An 18,273-nucleotide genomic window follows, 5' to 3' on the forward strand; every position below is an offset into this window, starting at 1 on the left:
AGAGTTGGCATTCTTGTCTTGTTCCTGATCTTAGTGGGAAAGCTCTAAGATTTTGTCCATTGAGTATGATGCTGGGTGTAGGTCTCTCATACATGGCCTTTATTATGTTGAGGAATGCTCCCTCTATTCTCACTTTGCTGAGTGTTTTTATCAGAAATGGGTGCTGTATCTTATCAAATGCTTTTTCCGCATCTATTGATATGATCATGTGATTTTTGTCTTTCCTTTTGTTTCTGTGATGTATTACATTTATTGATTTGCGGATATTGTACCATCCTTGCATCCCTGGGATGAATCCCACTTGGTCGTGGTGTATGATCTTTTTGATGTATTGCTGGATGTGGTTTGCCAATATTTTGTTGAGAATTTTAGCGTCTATGTTCATCAGTGATATTGGCCTGAATATTTCTTTCTTCATTGTGCCTTTATCTGGTTTTGGGATTAGGATGATGCTGGCTTCATAAAAAGAGTTTGGAAGTCTTCCATCAGTTTGGATTTTTTCGAATAGTCAGTGAAGAATAGGGGTTAGCTCTTCCTTAAATGCTTTGTAGAGTTCCCCTATGAAACCATCTGGTCTAGGGCTTTTGGTTGTTGGGAGTTTTTTGATGACTGCTTCAATTTCATCTGCTGTTATTGGTCTGTTCAGGTTTTCTGCTTCTTCTTCATTCAGTTTTGGAAGATTATATTTTTCTAGAAATGTGTCCATTTCACCTTGGTTTTCAAATTTCTTGGCATACAGTTCTTTGTAGTAATTTCTTACAGTCCTTTGTATTTCTGTGGTATCAGTTGTAATCTCTCCTCTTTCATTTCTCATTGTGTTTATTTGGATCCTCTCTCTTTATTTCTTGATGAGCCTACTTAAAGGATTGTCAATTTTGTTTATCTTTTCAAAGAACCAGCTCCTGGATTCATTGATCCTTAGAATTGTGCTTTTATTCTCTATGTCATTTAACTCTGCTCTGATCTTGGTTATTTCCTTCCTTCTACTTGCTCTGGGCTGTCTTTGTTGTTTTTCCTCAAAACATCATCTTTCAAAACTGAATCAGGAAGTAGCAGATAATCTGAAAGGATTGATAACAACTAGTTAAACTGAAACAGTAATCAGAAAACTCCCAACAGACAAAAGCCCTGGGCTACAGGCAAAGTTTACCAATCATTCAAAAAAGAACTAACTCCTATCCTTTTAAAACTATTCCAAAATTCAAGAAGAGGGAAGACTTCCAAACTCCTTTTATGAAGCCAGTTTATCCTAATTGTAAAACCATGTAAAGATACAACAAAAAAATAAAATTACAGGCCAATATCTCTGATGAACATGATGTTAAAACCCTCAACAAAATATTAGCAAACCAGATCCAGCAATACATTAAAAAAATCATACACCATGATCAAGCATGCTTTTTCCCAGGGCATGCATGTATGATACAACATCCACAAATCAATAAACATGACACATCACATAAACAAAATGAAAGACAAAACCACATGATCATATCAATAGAAACAGAAAAAGTATTTGATGAAACCCAATGAAAAACACTCAGCGAGGTGAGAATAGAGGGAGCATTCCTTAACATAATAAAGACCTTATACAAAAGCCTACTGCTAACATCATACTCAACGGGCAAAAACTAAACTAATTTCCTTTAAGAAGGGGAACAAGACAGGGGTGTCTGCTACCATCACTCTTATTCAATATAGTTCTGGAAGTCCTAGCCACAGCAATCAGACAAGAAAAAGAAATAAAAGGAATCCAAATTGGAAAAGAAGAAGTAAAGCAATCATTATTCACAGGCGACATGATATTATACATAGAGAACCCTATAGACTCCACCAAAAAACACCTCAACCTAAGAAATGAATTAAACACAGTAGCAGGATACAAATTCAGTGTTCAGAAATCAATGGCATTTTCATACACCAAAGAGAAACTAAGAAAACAATCCCATTTACTACTGCAACAAAAATAAATAAATAAAGTACCTAGGAATAAATTTAACCAAACAGGTGAAAGACCTGCACTTGGAAAACTATAGGATACTGAAGTAAGAAATTGAGAGAAATGCAAATAAGCGGAAGCATATACCATGTTCATGGATTGGAAGAATTAGCATCATTAAAATGTCCATACTACCCAAAGGAATCTGTAGATTCAATGCAATTCTTATTAAAATACCAATGACATATTTCACAGATCTAGGACAAAAATTCTAAAACTTTATATGGAACAAAAAATGACCCCACATGCATCAGCTATCTTAAGAAAGAAGAACAAGCTGGAGGGATCATAATATCTGATATCAAACTATACTACAAGGTCACTGTAATCAAAACAGGCTGGTACTGGCATAAGAACAGACACATAGATCAATGGGACAGAATAAAGGCCCCAGAAATAAACCTATGTCTTTATGATCAATTAATATTTGACAAAGGAGGCAAAAGTATACAATGGAGTAAAGACAGTCTCTTCAATAAATGGTATTGGGCAGAGGAGAGCAACAAGGGGAATAATATGAACAACTGGAACTGAACAACAATTAATAAAAAGACTGACAGTCTGTCGGACAACCCCTCATTGCAGTGGGAACTAAATTTTGTCCCATGCATAAACCATTCTAGGACATTCTTCAAGAAGAAACTATAATAGTTGGCTAGGCTATAGCTCATCAAGTGGTGTGACCTTGAGGTTAACAGCAAGCTGCCTGGAGTGAGCCAGGCTCCTTAGAATCACTCCTGGCTAAAAGGTCTAAGCGTCCAGGTGTCTACATAAGACTGAGTGACTTAGAAAACATCAGTTTTCTGTCTTTTACAACAAAGTCCTTTGCTGTGGGGGATTCACACATGGTGCCAACCTCACCCCACCCTCCACTAATGCCAAGGGAAAAAATAAACAAAAACTCTCATGCTCCAATAGGATCGAAGTATCCTTCAAGGCCTAGGATTCCACAGTAGAATCACGGCACCCAGCTCAGTGTTTTTCTAGACTGCCATATTAAACCTGAGGCTCCACCAAACCCTTCTTCCAGGGATGACCCCAAGGCCCCCTAGGCCCAGCCCTCTTCTCTGGTCTGCTTTGCAAAACGCTGTGCTGCTCTCAGCTCCCATGCCACCTCAACAGCTCCCTACAGTTAACTTCCCATGCTCACTGAAGAGCTCTAATAAGCACAGCTCTAATTAGTATTAATTCCAATAATTTTATGTAAAGTCTAGTCACTTAAAGTCAAAATGACATCCTAATGCCATCTCAGCACAGCAATTTGCCTGGAATAAGAACAGAGCTTTGTTTTTTGTGGGGAAGACTTACTGCTGGATTTCAGACCACATCTTTTTTCTTTAATTAAAATGCATGGACTGTCTTCACAAACTCTTTGTGAATATTTCATGTGTTTTGAGCTTTATTTGCTGTACATGTCTTCACAGTGTACATATTATTCAAATATTCCTAACAGATGATCTCAAGTGCTGCATATTACATAGCATTAAGTGAATAGCTTGGTAAACAAATGAGTCAAGGATTAAAATATTTTACAGCTTATATATCATGGAAGATGTTCAATAATAATACATTAATTTTTAAAAAACCCTTTTTTAATTTTTATTTTTAAAAGACTTTATTTATTTATTGACTTTTAGAGAGAGGAGAAAGGAGGGAGAGAGGGAGAGAAACATGAATGTGTGGTTGCCTCTTGCACACCTCTACTGGGGATCTGGCCCACAACCCCAGCATGTGCCCTGACTGGGAATTGAACCTGTGACCCTTTGGTTTGTAGGCTAAAGCTCAATCCATTGAGCCACACCAGCCAGGGTGAAACCGTATAAATGTAAACATGAAAACACTAAATGTGCTATTGGATCTGTCATTGGTTTATGATAAATAAATTCTTTCCTTAAAAAAAAAATGGGCAAAGGACTTGAATAGACACTTCTTCAAGAAGAACATACAGATGGTCCAGAGACATATGAAAAAATGCTCAACATCACTAGCCATCAGAGAGATGCAAGTTAAACCACAATGAGATACTACCTCACAGTTGTCAAAATGGCCACCACTAATAAACCAACAAACAACAAGTACCACAAGGATGTGGAGAAAAGGGAACCCTTGTACACTATTGGTGGGAATGCACACTGGTGTAGCCACTGTAGAAAACAGTATGGAATTTCCTCAAAAAATTAAAAATGGTACTGCCTTTTGATGCAGTGATTCCACTGCTGGGGATGTACCTTAAGAATCCTGAATCACCAATTCAAAGAACTTATGCACCCCCATGTTCATAGCAGCACTATTTACAATAGCTAAAATTTGGAAACAGCCCATGTGCCCATCAGTAGATGAGTGGATAAAAAAAAAGGTGGACATGTACACAATGGAATACTATGCAGCAGAAAGAAAGAAGGAATTCCTACCTTTTGCCACAGCATGGATGGAACAGGAGACTATTATGCTAAGTGAAATAAGCCAGTCAATGAAAGACAAATATCATAATCTCACTTCTAAGGAGAATCTAATGAACAAAATAAACAAAAGAGCAAAATAGAACCAGAGGTATAGAAACATGGAACCAACTGAGAGCTAGCTGTAAGAGGGGAGTAGGGACGTGGGTGCTGATTGAATGAATGTGAAGGGATTAGTCAAAAAACATATAAGAAGGACCCATGGACATGAACAGTGGTTGGGGACTGATTATGGAAGTGGGGACCAGGCTGGGCAGAGGGAGGGGCGAAGGGGGAAAAAGTGGGACAACTGTAATAGCGTAACAAATAAAATATTTTTGAAAAGAAAAAGTTATAACCCATGCTAAAAGGCAAAAACAAAACATAACACACACACACACACTTTGAAGAGACAGAACAAACATCAGAAGCATATATATCTCCTATACAGTGGAGATGTTGGAATTATCCAACCAGGGAATTTGAAGCAACTGCGATTAGTATGCTAAGAGATTTAATGGGAAAAGTAGACAATATACAAGAACAGACTGGCATTGTAAGCAAAGAGATGGAAATTCTAAGAATAAAAAGAAATGCAAGGGATAAAAAACATTTAACATAAATGAATAATGCCTTTGATGGGCTCCATAGTAGACTGGACATTGATAAAGAAAAAAATCTCTGAAATTGAGGATATATCAATAGAAACTTCCAAAACTGAAAATCAAAGAGAAAAGAAGACTGAAAAAAAAATAGAAAAGAATATTCACAAACTATGGGACAACTACAAATGGTATAGCATACATGTGATGGGACCACCAGAAGGAGAAGAGAGAGAGAGAAAGGAACAAGAGCAATATTTGAGGCAGTAATAACTGAAATTTTCTCCAAATTAATGTCAGCCACCAAACCACAGATTCAGACAGTTCAGAGACCACCAAGCAGGATAAATGTCCAAAATAAACTATATTTGGCATGTTATATCCAAATTTCAGAAAATCAGATAAACACCTTATTTATAGAGGAACAAAGATAAGAATTACATTGAACTTTTCAAAAACTATGCAAGCAAGAAGACAGTGGAGGGAAACACAGGGTGAGCAAAAGTAGATTTACAGTTGTGAGTACATGAAACACAGTTTATTCTTGTATTATTATTAATTATTTTCCATATGAACAGCTATAAACATACTTTTGCTCCAACCTGTATTTAAAATATTTTGAAGAAACCAACCTAGAATTCTTACCCTGAAAAATTATCATTCAAAAGTGAAGGTAAAAATAAAGTTTCTAAGACAAACAAAAATTGAAGGAATTCGTTGCAAGTAGACCGGCTTTGCAAGAAGTGTTAAAGAAATTCTTCAGGAAGAAGGAAATTGATACAGTTCAGAAACTTGAATCTACATAAAGAAAGGAACAGCATCAGAGAGTGAATAAATTGAAGGTAAAGTAAAATCTACTGATATCCCCATCTCATGTGGTTGAAAGTCCATGTATAATTTTTGACTCCCCCAAAACTTAAGTATCTGCAGGGACTGGATCTTTGAACACACACAGATAACAAAATCTGTGAATGCCCCAAGTCCCCTATATAAAATGGCATAATTTTTTTCCCTTTTTTTCTTTCATAAATTACTTTATTGTTGTTCAATTACAGTTGTCTGCATTTTCTCCCCACCGCTCCCCTGCACCCCAGCCAAACCTCCCTCCCTCCCCTGATTCCACCCTCCCCCTTGGTTTTGTCCATGTGTCCTTTATAGTAGTTCCTGAAAACCCTTCTCCCCACTGTCCCCTCCACCCTCCCCTCTAGCTATTGTTAGATTGTTCTTAAATTCAATGTCTCTGGTTATATATTGTTTGTTTTTTGCTTTTGTTGATTATATTCCAGTTAAAGATGAGATCATATGGTATAAAATGGCATTAATTAAAGCATCCAGTCAGCACTCCACATCCATGGACTCCCAAATGCAGTTCAAAAAGAGTATAGGTATTTGTTTTTTTAATCCATATATAAGTTCAAACCATGCAGTTCAGACCCATGTTGTTCAAGTGACAACTGTATATTTCTTATTCGTTTTTTTTATTATTTTACTGGGGTGGCATTGGTTAATAACATGATATAAGTTTCAGTGTATGATTCTATAGTACATCATCTATATGCCTCATTTATTATTCTTATTAACCTAACAAGTATTTGTTAATAATATTAATAGCAACAATGTATTTGATTATGTATGCTTTTGTATGGGTATATACTAAAGGTACTCTTACAATACAATCCCAGAGTAGAGTTCCTTGATTTTTACTCAAATCAATTGAAAATCTATGACCACACAAAAATCTGCATTCAGGTGTTTGTAGCAGCTTCATTCATTATTACCAAAACTTGGAAGCAACTAAGTAGGTAAATGGATTGAAAACTGGTACATCCAGATAATGGACTATTATTCCGTGCTAAAACAAAATGAACTATCTAATAACGAAAAGAAGCCAATTTGAAAGGGCTATATACCATATAATTCCAATTCTATGACATTCTGAAAAAGGCACAACTATGGAGACAATACAAAGATCAGGGGTTGTCAAGGGGAAGGGGGAGGAATAAATAGGCAGACACAGAAGATTTTTTTAGGTCAGAGATACTATTCAGTATGATATTACAATGGTGGAAATATACTGGCATACATTTGTCCAAACCCACAGAATTTCCAACACCAAGAGTGAATCTAAGGTAAACTATGGACTCTGTGTGATGATGATGTGTCAATGTAGGTTCCTCAGTTGTAACAAGTGTTCCCCAGTGGCAGGGATATTGACGGTGGGGGAGGCTGTGTCTATGTGGGGGAAGGGGTATATGGGAAATCTTTGTACTTTCTGCTCAATTTTGCTGTGAACCTAAAACTCCTCTAAATATTTTTTTTGTTTTTTGGTCTTTTACAAGCCACAAGTAACAGAGACATGAGCAAAATTGTTCTGTGATTATTTTTATGGTGATTACATTGCTGATTTTCCTTGCAGGGAGTGAGAAAGTGTTTAGGGTATGTTACTAAATTTCTAACCACCTCCTCATTCCTTCCAGAATTCTAAAAGATTTTAGAACTCATGTGTTGTTGAACAATGCTTTGGATTGGGAAAACCATTTACTCTCCCTAGAAATGCGGCTCCAGGATTTAAATCCACATTTAATCCACAGGAATAAGAAGGGAACACAGTGTTAAGACGGATAGCCTTGCAAGCCTCTTAGACTCTAATATGCAAACCTGCTATTGAGAAATCCTGCTCACAGGAACCCAGCAGAGGAGGTCAGGACGTTGTCAAACCTGTCCTGCTCCCTGTGGATCCTGAATGTTCACCTCCAGAAACCTGCACTTAGTTCTAACCAATCAAGTTATTCAAGAAAACACAGGACACTCCTACTTTCCTTGGCTCCATCACCACTTTCCAAACAAAATGCACTCTGGGTTCAGGATTAGCACTGTAACACACCTGAACACTCATCTGTTTGGAATGGAGAAAGAGTAGTTGTTAATTTCTTCATCTGTGATGTAAAAATAAAATTCACTCTGTTTGAGACCTTGATGTTAAAACATGATAGAGGTTCATGTTAAAAAATCTAATTGAATCCAACTCAGTCCAGACTTTGGGTGAAGAAAGGACTTTAGGGCTCCACCTGGGACGGGGCTGGACCTTGTACATAGGGCACTTTGTACAAGTTGAAGAACAAGTCAACTTCCCAAAAGAGTAAATGTGAGGTGAGGAGAGAGGGACTGATAGGGACTATGAGCAGTTGAGAGTCCCCTCAGGCTTCCCTGGGCTCTGACTGGGTTCCACAACCTCTTTGAGCTCCTCTCTGAGCACCTACTGAATGGACCAATATGGCGACTCAGGCTGGCCTCCTTGGTTACCCTCTACCCATTTCATACCTTGTCTCCCAGGCAGATTCAATTCATTTCAACCAATCCTGAGGCTCACCCAGGGGGACAAAGGCTACTGTGATGGCCACAAAGGTGAGTCAGTGTCAGGGAGTCTTAGGGAACACCCAGGGGGTTCCCTAAGACTTAGAAGAAGACTAAGTCAAGAGAGATGGAGTGACTCACCTGAAAGCACTCAGCGAATGAGCACCACCCAAAGAGGGTGGTCAGTCACCAAAGGGTTACGTTTATTCACTGTGCCGAAGTGAACTAGGCCAAGTGTCTGACTCCTTCCTTGAAACCTTAGGAAGAAGGGAGACAAAATTATAAGCATATCCTGCAGTCCTTCTACATTATGCCCTAGACATATTTTTGTTCAGGATACATACGCATGTTTTCTTCACCCTAAAAGCTTCTGGCAGACCTGTCTGGTCCCATCTCAGCTGGGGATCCCATCAGGTCAGCTAGTCACTCCCTGAACTGGCTCTGGACAAACCCTCCAATGTTCTGATAAAGACTCCCTACACATCTGTCCCCACTGAAACTAGGACTTTTCTAATGACAACTTCCAGTTATTGCTCTCTGCTACTGTGCTAGGTGCTTCATAATTATTAAACCATTTTATCTTCATAATAACCCAGAAGGGCATCACCATTTCTGAAGTACCAAGAATAGTACATTAACTAATATTAATGTACCATTAATTAATAGTACATTGATTTTCTCCATCTGTGATGGGGGGTGGGGAGAGAGATAGAGAGAGAGAGAGATCCCAAAAGGAAGAGGGATTTTAAAAACTATGCTGAGAACCTCAAAGCTAAGACTGGAGGCCAGATTCTTCCAACTGAGCTTCACTCAGTGGGCTGTGGCTTCCAGTCCCCACTCCAGGTCCCAGACGTGGTCCCTACAAGCCCTCCTGAAATAATTCAACTTAAACTTTTTTATTATTATTCCATGCTCATGTCATACCTGGAGCCAAAGCAAGACCCACAGCTTCCAGTTCCTTGACTATCTAATAGGTAGGATTGACTTGATTATTTTGTTTCAGGATTTTCATCTAACAAAGACATGTAACAGGTGGAAAAGGAGAGAGAAAAAGGAGGAGGGGAGAGGAGAAAGAACACACTAGAGTAAACACTTCCTGTATACTTCCTGTATCTCTTGAGAGGAATTAATAGTAGTGTGTCAATCCACACAAGCAAAACCATGCATGTATGCAGGGGTTTGTACACATACAAAGAGATATGTAATGCATATAATTTCACTCTAATGTATAAAACCGGAAAGACTCTGCTGTACATGATTGTGAGTCATTTTGAAATTGAAATGGTAAAGGCAATTGAAAGCTCCTTCCTGAATGACAAATGCAAGTCATGCATCTCAACTAAAGGAGCAGGAAGAGGAACACATGAGCATACCAAGACCACCTGGCAGGATCGGAGCAGCTCTGACTTCTTGTCTTCCCTGTCACTAGGGAAGGTCACTGACTGTGCTGGGTAGAAAGTATTCCATCCATCCCTGCCTCTGTGCCTTTGCCCGCCTCTCATTTCTCCTTCACCTCCTTAAATGGCCCCATGTAAGTTTTCCAATCCCGGGAGGTTTTCCCTGACCCACACAAGCTCACAGTTTTAGTCTTCTTGTCTGACACCCTACGTGACTCCCTCCCAGTACTGCTGAGGTAGTTATGAGATGAGCTACATAAGAGCTCCCAGCAGCAAGTCTGAAACGTGATAGGTATGTACTCCAAAATGAAGTCTATTGTGACTGTGCTGAAAATAACAGAGAACAGGAAGATAAATAAAAATGTAAGTTGTTGTAGAAATTTTTTTATTTTAAAACATCAGGGTTTTTTTCAGACATAATGATAGTAAAGGCCTATGAATGCTGGCTGTGCCAGATGAGGTTCTGAACACAGTATATACCATCTCATTTATCTGCCACAGTCACCCTAGGAGGTGAACCCTACTGTCATCCCTGCTAGATAGAGGAGGAAAACTTGCCCAAGTTCACATAGCTGGGAAGGGGGTGTGGGGTTTCACCCAGCCTTCTCACCACTTGGTACCCCTTGTTCTTCTTCTAGGGCCAGAAGGTTTACCTTCAAAATGGCACCTCTAAGCACCAAAAGTTCAGTTTGTTAATACATTTCTTTCTAGAAATTTTACTTAGTCTCTCTTGAAGGGGACTCTCCTTATCATGTTAATCTGAACTTTAAAAACTATGCAACATAGTTATTATAAACTTGAAAGATAAAAAATATTCCTTTAAAAAATATTTTTTTTTATTTATTTTAGAGATAGAGGAAGGGAGAAAGAGAGGGAAACATCAGTTTGTGGTTGCCTCGATCGCACCCCCAAATGAGGACCTGGCCTGCAACCCAGGCATGCACCATGACTGGGAATCGAATCCATGACTCTTTGGTTCACAGGCCGGTGCTCAATCCACTGAGCTACACCAGCCAGGGAAATAATATTCTTTATTATTATAAATTACTTATTTATAATATCATGAACTGAAACTTAAAAATTTACTTATTATCTATTAGAGGCTTGTGAATATAGTGATGAAAATATTGACGCAGCTTCTATCTTTGGTCTATGGAGAAAGCAGACATACATGTACAACTACATACTTAGGTTTTATTATGCAAAACCAAGAAGTGCAGATTCTTGAAATAGCATGTAACTCAGGGAGGAGAGTGCTCCCTGAGAAAGCAGGGTTTGAGCTGAGATCTGAACAGTATGGATCTTAGATCTGGACTGGGAGAAGAGAGCATTCTGGGTACAGAACATAAATTCCAGGTACATATGCCAAGACACAGAACAAAGGGATGGAGAAGAATTGGGCACATCCAATTCCACTCCCTTTCCTGAAAACTGAACCCTATTTTATTCTGGCAATAGGCAAAGACCTCTTGGTCTCAGTGACGGTGGGCCCAGCCCCCAGACCCAGAAGACGAATCATAATTGGTTGGCTAATTGCCCCTCACCCCTTTCTCAGTGACTGGTCAGGGGTGGGCATATAAAATACAATTGCTGGAGAGCTCCCGGGAAAATCAGACTTCCGGACAAGCCCTTAGAGCTCAAGAAGAAAAGTCCCTTTTCCTATTCCTGTGAATATATGGCACTGTGGCAATCTGGAATCGGTGACAATCCTAACAACAGCAAGCCATCATGCCGAGGATTGCAGAATGGGAACCCAGAAAGAGTCTGCCTCCTTGACATTGCTGAGCCACTCTGATCAATCAAATTCTGGAACTACCTCCCCAAGGATTCTTAGTGTGTAGGATCATTAAAGGCCTTTAAGTCATTGTTGTTCAGATGTCCTCTTTTTTGTAGCCAAATGCAACCTCAAATGATCTATGTGCAAAGGATTTCCTTCAGCCATCTATTGCTGTTATTACCTCTCAGAGTCCAATAGGCAGGTCTCACTGGAGGGCTCACAGCTGAGATCATAGCAAAACTGGGGCTGCAGTCATCTGAAGGCTCTAGTGGGCTGGTTGCCCCAGGTCACTCACTGACATGGCCTGTGGCTGATGCTGGCTGTTGGTTGGGAGCTCAGCTGGGGCTGTCAACCCCTGTGCCTACACACATGGTCCCTTCATGTGGCTTCCTAGAGGGAGTATTCCTCCCACCCCCCAAAAAAGAGGCTTGGGCAGAAATAAAGTTTTGATGACCTATTGCTCATCAAAAGCAAGTAACAGAGCCAATCTAGATTCTAGGGGAAAATACAGGGAGGTGTAATTCAGTGAGAGTACAATCTTGAAGACTAGCTTCCATACCATTGAAGGGGTTTAAGTGACGAGTGACATTGTCAGATGGTTGCTGTGTTGAATGAACTAGAGGAAAGCAAGATAAAATGAGAGGCCAATGAGGTGGCTTTAGAGGGTTGTGATTCCCCATATCCATGCTGTCCCTCCCAGTGTGTAGCAACCAATCATCCCTTTTCTCCTGTACACTGACTGGCTCAAGAATAGGCAGATCCAAGCCAATCTGGGCTCAGGAGACTTGAGCAGAGCTCTGAGAAAGTTGGTTCCTTGCTCTTAACAAAAACACCTCAAGAAACCAATCTCTTTCTTGGCCTGGATATGAACGTGGAATCACGCAAAACTGATTACCATTGGCTGCTGCCTTACAGCCAGTGATGAGTACTGGTATTAAAATTACCTTGATATTGGTCTTTAAAAAGAAGTTAACAGTCTGGGTAGTTGAACAAAGGTCCCAGAAGAAAGTTTTCAATAGCTTTGTTGAGCCATAGGACTGAAGCTATCCAGGGATGACATGAAACTCACTTTTTATATTATTCATGAATGATTTGTATGATAAGTGTCACTATACATTTTGCAAGGCTACAAGTATACTTAAAAACATTAGAGTGGGTATTCAGAAGGATATGGACTGGGACCTTGGACAAAGGTGGAAATAAATGAATGGATGAATAAATAGACTACGAGTGATTAATAACCTTAACAGTCTAAATAACTCAACTTTCTATCCCTACGATAAAAATAATTACAATAATTAATTGAGAACACTTAAGAAACATCCAAGTTAGAGATGCAGAAATGGGTCCAAGGGTGTGTATACAAAACTACATGTTTTGCCCTGGCTAGTATGGCTCAGTGGATTTAATGCTGGCCTGTGAACCAAACTGTTGCTAGGTAGATTCCCAATCAGGGCACATGCCTGGGTTTCAGGCCAGGTCGTAGTGGGCACACGAGAGACAAACACACATTGATGTTTCTCTCCCTCTCTCTCTCCCTCACTTCCCCTCTGTCTAAAAATAAATAAATAAAATCTTAAAAAAAAAAAAAAAACCCTACACGTTTTATTTGCTTGTGGAGTTACGGGAGATTTAAGGGATTTTCAGTTAATTTTGTTATGACAACAAATGCATTTGGTTTTAGTCTAAACAGAAATCTCTCCACATCCCACATATTATTCCATTGTTTAATACACAGAAATCACTAATAACAGTAACTGACATATAATGCTAAATATGTTAGGGGAAATGTGATAAAGGACAATTAGAGACAGAATTTTGGTTTAATTTTTATTTTTCTCCACGTAGTGCATGTATTATAGCTTAAGAATTCGAATAAAAGCACAAGGCTTTTATAAAAAACACTAGTCCTGGCCCATTCTCTCCACCATTTCCAAAAGGCAACCACTTCTTTTAGTTGCTTCCTTTGAAATGTCCTCACATTTTTACACAGCTTGCTATTCTGTTATTTATGTTTTCATTTCATTTCATCTCAACTTACTGGAGATGATGAAGATTTAGGCATCTTAAATTATTCCCCACACACATTTCACTAACTTCCACCTTCTCGATGGAGTGTTAACCCACTTTTTGGTTAAGTTCATTCAGAGTGTTTTCATTTTTAAATGACTTTAAATGTTGTTCACTGTTAAGCCAAACAGTGATCCTCCTCTGTAATATTTTTCTCCTCAACTTAAATTGCTTGGTGTTGGACCCCTACATCCATTCCTTCTACTCCCCGTCTCCATAATCCAATTTGACCTGGTCACACTTCAGGCCTGCCCTACAGCTGTCATCCTTGGATCCTCCCCTTCCTTTCTATGTGAGGTGGCCCACGCCATCTTCCCTCTTGTTTTGCTGAGTCATTTGGGAGCAGCATATCACCCAGGAGTTTCTGGAGAGAAGGGTATCATGATAGATAAGTTATTAAGCACTTATGAGTTAGCCATCAGTGCTGTTCACAAAATATTTCTGGCTGTTTTCCAGACATGGGGTAAGATCACTCCTTCTGGCCACATGACTGGAAGTGGCATGTCACCATCATGCGAGAGCATTTCATTGCCAGTGTGCAACTGGCAGTAAGACAATGATAGGTGACTATTTTGGTGGCCTGAGTTATGAAAAGTGGAGACATATTGCAGAATCTTCTAAATTTAAAAAGTGAGCAAGAAATAAATTTTTGTTGTTATAAGCCACACAGATTTGGGGGGTGGTTGTTACTGCAGCATCACCCAGCTTATTCTCATTGATATACACTGTATGTCTTCATCCTGCTTTTATTATTTGATAGCTTAGTAATAGACTCCTTTGTTGGAAATCATTTCCTTCAGAAGTTTGAAGGCATTGCTTTGCTTCTAATAGTGCTAATGAGAAGTCTGATGCCATCCTTGCATCTGATACTTATTTATATTACCTGTCCTTTTATCCTTTACTCCTGTAAGGGATAAAAAACTTACTCATGTAAGTTTAAAACCATGCTAAAACAAACACAAAGCTTACTTAAAAAAAAGAAATTGGCGAAACAGTTAAGAGCTCTTGGGAGTTAAAAACATTGGAGCAGAAATGAAAGAATGTATTAGAAGTTTTGAAAGGTTAAAGGGACCTCTCAGAAAGTAGAACAAAAAAGCAAAAAGATGTAAGAGAAACCAAAGATGCAAAGATAAGACAATCAGTTTAAGAATTTAAAGAGTCAAATACTTAAGTTCCAGAAAGAGAGCACATATGAAAATGTGGGAGGAAGCAATCTCAGGTATAATGTGAGAAAATTCCCAAGAAAAGAGTTCCCAGATTCAAGGCTCCCTTAAGTGCCCAACACAGTGAGTATAAGAAGTCCTAGTTACACCATTATAAGGTGAAAAAAAAATGAGAATGCAGAAAGCTCCTGAAACTTCCAAAAGAAGGGACAAAAGGACAGGTAACATAAAAAAGTACCAGGTGTAAGGATTGCATCAGACTCCTCATTAGCACTATTTGCCAATGATACCTCAGACAAGGGTTTGATCTCCAAAATATATAAGGAACTCACATGACTCCACTCCAGGAAGACAAACCACCCAATTAAAAAATGGGCAAAGGACTTGAACAGACACTTCTCCAAGGAGGACATACGAAGGGTCCAGAGACATATGAAAAGATGCTCAGCATCACTGGCCACCAGAGAGATGCAAATTAAAACCACAATGAGATACCACTTCACACCAGTGAGAATGGACATCATAAACAAATCAACAAGTGTTGGAGAGGATGTGGAGAAAAGGGAACCCTATTGCACTGTTGGTGGAATTGCAGACTGGTATAGCCACTGTGGAAAACAGTATGGAATATTTTCAGAAAACGTAAAAATGGAACCGGCTTTTGACCTGGCAATTCCAGTGCTAGGATTGTAACCTAAGAACCCTGAAACACCAATCCAAAAGAACCTATGCATCCCAATGTTCATAGCAACACAATTAACAATAGCCAAATGCTGGAAGCAACCTAAGTGTCCATCAGTAAATGAATGGATCAAAAAACCATGGTACACTTACACAATGGATAAAGAAAGAAGGAGCTCCTACCCTTTGTGACAGCATGGATGGAACCGGAAAGCATTATGCTAAGTGAAATAAGCCAGGTGGTAAGGGACAAATACCATATGATCTCTCCTTTAACTGGAACTTAATCAACAAAACAAACAAGTAAGCAAAATATAACAAAGACATTGAAATTAAGAACAAGCTGACAACAACCAAAGGGGAGGTGGGAGGGCATAATGGCAGAAAAGCGTGAAGAGTTTTCAGGAACAACTATAAAGGAAACACGGACAAAACCAAGCAGGCATGGAATCTGGGGAGGGACATGAGAATGGCTGGTGTGGGGGGGAGAGGTGGGAGGTAAAGGCAGACAACTGTACTTGAACAGCAATAAAATTTCAAAAAATGGAAAGAAAAAATTTTAATCCTCAAAGAATGTCCTCAAATGAGGATAAAAATAAATTAGTTATTTAAATACATAAATAATATAAAATAAAAATAAATAAATTAAATAAGTGTACAGAAAAAATTGTGAGGATAATCCAGAGTTCCTGTACAACCCACAACCAGATCCCTGTTATTAACAGCTTCCACTAGTAAAGCACAGTTGTCACAACTAACAAGCCAGTTGTGCCAAGTTCCTTTTATTCTTTGTTTTTTTCTTTCATGTTTCTCTCTTTTCTTTCATGAGGCTTTTCTCAACTCAGTGGTGACTCAGATGACCATTCATATTTAAGAGTTAGGAAAATCATGAAAAGTCTTTTCCAAAGATTATAGTAAGGTGTGTCACTATTATCAACATCTACCTTATTCAGTTTCTGTAAGGGAGGAGCCATCCAAGGTAGGAAAAAAATTAAAAGTTTAGAAATATTTTTAAATATATACTATAAATTAATATCTAATATGATCAAATAGAATATCAAGAAATATGGTTAATAGAAAAAGTGAGAGACAGTTGTAAAGTAAATGTACTTCATATATCCAGAGAGGAGGGTCCAGTCAGAGCCTCTGTGCTGCTTGTCATCTGTACCGACACACCCTTCCTTGTGATTTACAATGCCATCTTGTCACTAGACTACCAATTTTTTATACTTCTTTCCTGACCTCTTCTCTGAACTTCAGATCCAAACACCCACCCGCCTATGGGATATCTCTGTGCTGACGTCTAATATCCACTCCCAAACTTGTTCTCCTTCAGTCTTCCCCGAATGAGGGAATGCTATGCTCTCAGGGTTTTAGGCTAAAGACCTCGGAGCATCATTGACCCCTCTCTCTCCCACCCCACAGCAGCAAGTCCTACTGGCACTATCTTCAAGTGGCACCTCAGGCGACAACTTCTCACCTCATCCATCTCTTACACCTGGGTTTAATTAAATCAGAACTTTCACTCACCACACACCAGCCACACATATCTTTCATGTTTCTTGAACTGTCCAAGCACTTTCCTGTGCCTGTATCACTCATTCACCAAACATTCATAAGGGTCCTTCCTTCACTTCATGAAAAGTTCTATTCAAACAGTATCTCTTGAGAGAGGCCTTCACTTTCTACTCTCTGTAATCCTTTGTCTCTAAATGCACTTTCCTTTTCTTTGTAGCATTTCATAACATTAAACACATGGTTAGATATTTATGTAGGTTCAAAAAGGGTACCATGCTCTTATTTTGTGCATTTCTATATCCCAGTGCCCAAGAAAGTGCTCAATAAATATATGTTGATGAATAAATGAAGTAAATTCCACATCTAGAATTTTAAATAATTAGCATTCCTACAAATTAAAAATGATCACTGAAATCAAATTTTAAATCAATGGTATGATGGCCTAAATAGACAAAACTATAAAATTACTGGACTAGAATACTGACATCAAGAATTTTACCAGAATGAAAAAAGGACAAAATTGAAATTTTGGAAAAAAGTTAATTTATATAAAAGATACATATACACATATAAAGAAATATGGAGATTTTATTGTAGTAAAATATATAAGTAACAAACTTTAACATTTTAACCCCTTTTAACTGTATAATTAAGTAGTTAAGTAGTTATGTGCTTAGTGACTATTTGTATATCTTCTTTGGAGAAATGTCTACTCAAACCTTTGCCCATTTTTTAAATGGGTTGTTTGCTTTTTTGTTATTGACTTATAGGAGTTCTTTACATATTCTGGGTGTTAATTTCTTCTCAGACACATAGTCTGCAATTATTTTCTTTCAGAAGTAGGAACTATTTAAAGAGATAACATAATTAATGAGGAGGAAATAGTCAAAGAAATACTCAGAGAAGTTGTTTTAGAACTGAAGAAAGACACAATTCTTCAGTTTGAAAGGTGCCATCTAGTAACCAAAAGTATAAATGAAAAATGTTTAACCTTACTACATATAATACCTGTGTGTGCATGTTGTGTGGGTCCCAGCCTATTGACAGTGATGTTCTCAAGTAGGAATGTCTGGAGCACTCATCTGGGCTTTATTTTTTGTGGCAGCCACCATAGCCATTTCTTCCCCCGGGGCCAATGTTGTGGCTGCACCAGCCCTTGTGGTTCTCCTTCTTTGTTTTTTGTTTTTGTGGGATTTTTTTTTTTTTTTTTTTTTTTTAGAGAGGGGAAGGGAAGAAGAAAGAGAGGAAGAGAAACATGAATGTGTGGTTGCCTC

The 18,273-nt window shown here is 38.6% G+C and overlaps 1 long non-coding RNA gene across 1 annotated transcript in view; it reads right to left on the bottom strand.

Moving 5' to 3' along the window:
• Positions 1-637: 637 nt before the first annotated feature.
• Positions 638-18,273, bottom strand: part of LOC123478748 (uncharacterized) — a 32,129-nt gene continuing 14,493 nt past the window's right edge. Inside the window, exons 3-4 of the long non-coding RNA XR_006654057.3 lie at positions 8,535-8,650; positions 638-1,061 (exon numbers count right to left, since the gene is read on the bottom strand). This is a non-coding gene — a long non-coding RNA (uncharacterized lncRNA). The remainder of the gene's footprint in view (positions 1,062-8,534; positions 8,651-18,273) is intronic.

The sequence above is a fragment of the Desmodus rotundus genome, chromosome 1 (genome assembly GCF_022682495.2).
Source record: "Desmodus rotundus isolate HL8 chromosome 1, HLdesRot8A.1, whole genome shotgun sequence".
In the NCBI taxonomy this organism is placed as follows: Eukaryota; Metazoa; Chordata; class Mammalia; order Chiroptera; family Phyllostomidae; genus Desmodus; species Desmodus rotundus.